The sequence below is a fragment of the Loxodonta africana genome, unplaced genomic scaffold (genome assembly GCF_030014295.1).
Source record: "Loxodonta africana isolate mLoxAfr1 unplaced genomic scaffold, mLoxAfr1.hap2 scaffold_358, whole genome shotgun sequence".
Classification (NCBI taxonomy): Eukaryota; Metazoa; Chordata; class Mammalia; order Proboscidea; family Elephantidae; genus Loxodonta; species Loxodonta africana.
In genome coordinates, this window is record NW_026975072.1 from 41,008 (window position 1) to 43,273 (window position 2,266).

Genomic DNA, 2,266 nt, shown 5'->3' on the forward strand with positions numbered 1-2,266 from the left:
TAATCAGAGGCCGTATGTATTCCGGCGTTGCGGGGCAGCCGGCCAGCTGTCAGGTTTGCTTCCTCGCCATACCTAGCGTGCAGTGCAGAGGGGTCGCCAGAGCATGGCTGGCGCTGCAGGGATTGGTTCCAGGGCAAACTGGAGCCATGGAGGTTTCGCCGGAAGCACCTGGGAACCTGGGGCAGGGAAATAGGGGGTCTCTGCGACTAAGCGATAGGGCACGCGGGTCTAGGCGGGCGTCGAGGCGGGGCCTACCTCACTGGATTCACCTCAGTGGTGGTGCAGCAGTCTGTCGCCCGCGGGCCCTCTGAGACGGCTCCCAGGGCCTTCCCAGATCCACCTGCCCACCGGGTTGTCGCAGGGCAGGTCCACGCCCGAGATGTCGCCCAGGTGGGCCAGCAGCAGCTGCGAGAGCCTTCGATGAGCGTGTTGGTTCCAGTGCACGCCATCTGCCTGCCTGTGCTGCCGGAGTGCCGGAAGTGGAAATTCAAGTCCAGCACGTCGAAGCGGAGCCTGCTGGCCTCAGCGGCGCTGTAGAAGTTGGCCTCCACCACATCATCCCGCAGGCACGAGGTCGGGGGCATGCCCTCAGGCGGGAGGAAACCCCCCGAGACTGTCTCAGCCATTGGCATGGCAGTGTTCCACACCACGAGAGAGGACTCGGGCAGGACCTAGCGAAGGCACCAGAACAGGGTCTCCAGGTTCCTCCTGTAGCTCCACATGGAATCCTGGCCATACCTGGACAGGTCCCAGAGGCAGGAGTTCATGATGACCGCGTCTGGGCCGTGCTCGCCCCTCAGCAGCTCCAGCAGGACTTTCTCCACGTACCGGGAGTAGGCGCGCGTGAGGAAGTAGAAGCGCACAAGGTGGTGTTTGGAGCAGAACTCGCGGACTTCGCGGTAGTGGGTCCCGTTGTGCATACGGCCCCACCAGCCGCCGTGCAGCAGCCTGTCCTGCTCGAAGCTCATCTGGCCCTTGGCCTTCAGGGGACTGCTTGAGAGCAGGCAGTCCTTCTGCAGCAGGAGCACCAGGTCCTTGTACACGGCCCTCTGCACCGAGTCCCCGATGACGACCACGAACTTGTTGTGCCGCAGCTGCCGGACTTCGGACGCCCTCACGTGGACCATGGTGGCTGGGTGAAGGTGGCCTAGCTCCTGCCTTCCCTCAGGGCGGGTCCCGAAAGAGCTCTGGACCGAGGGCTGAGGGGCTGCTGCCAGAGACGGAGAGAAGGCAGGCAGGCTGGCTGGCTGGCGGTTGTGGGGCGGCCGGGCGGGCAGACGGGGGCTGTTTAATGCCGCTGGACTGGCCTGGGCCTGGACGGGGAGGAGAAAGGGGGCAGCGTCCGGGGCCCTGAAAGCGTTCTGCCAATCCTTAGGCCCACGGTGTGACCTCTGAACCCACGGCCCTGCCCCCGTACCCGGCTTGGCTCCCCTTGGTGGAGGGCAGCGGTGCTGACACTGATGCTGTTGGTCTGGATGGTTGTAGGCTGTTTCCGCCTCAGCCACCACCTGTGCTCCAGGCACTGGGACAAGGTCTGTCCACTGGGAGAACCAGGCCACTTCCAGGGTCGTGGCCCAGTCGGTGGTGGATCCACACCCAGGATTTCCAGGCAGTGTAGGCGAGAATACTCAGGAAAACATACTCATCTTAGTTCCACGGTGCTTTCGTCTTTGTTTTCGTTTTGTCTCTCTCTTCCCAATCCCATTGTGAGTACCCTAGCCCTCCTGAGAAATGACAAGAACACATCCCATGACCTGATCACTGTCTTTGTCCCAGGGTAAAGTCTGGAGACCCCTTCTAACACAGTGTTACAACCGGGGTGTGGGAATCCATACCCACAAGGTACTGGCCATGATGGTATCCCCAAGCAGTCCACCCTTCACACTTCCATCTGCACACCCAGTGCTCCTGAGCTGAGGCCTGGCCACCACACAGCTCCTCTGCATTTATCCAGCATTGCCCTTTGGAGAATCGATGCAAAGGAACCCTACGGTATGTAACGTAGGTGGACGTTTTACCCTTCCTGGGCACCACCTTCTGGGCAGTCATTCTGCTTCTCTGGGGATCCCCCCGGGGTGTCCAGTGTAGAACTCCTGCCGTCCACCACCTTTTTGCACTAACAAACGGCCTCTGGTGTGGTTCAAGCAGGGTAAGCTTAGTATGCAACTTCTGGCTCTTACAAATTAGGCTCCTATTACACTTTTGTAGGTGGACTTGTGCAAAAAGAGAGCTCCAGCTCTCAGTAAAAGCCCTGAGCTGCACTTGT

At 60.6% G+C, this 2,266-nt stretch overlaps 1 pseudogene; it reads right to left on the bottom strand.

The window, feature by feature from the left end:
* Positions 1 to 270: 270 nt before the first annotated feature.
* LOC135229541 (PC-esterase domain-containing protein 1B-like) lies at positions 271 to 1,341 on the bottom strand (annotated as a pseudogene).
* Positions 1,342 to 2,266: the final 925 nt, after the last annotated feature.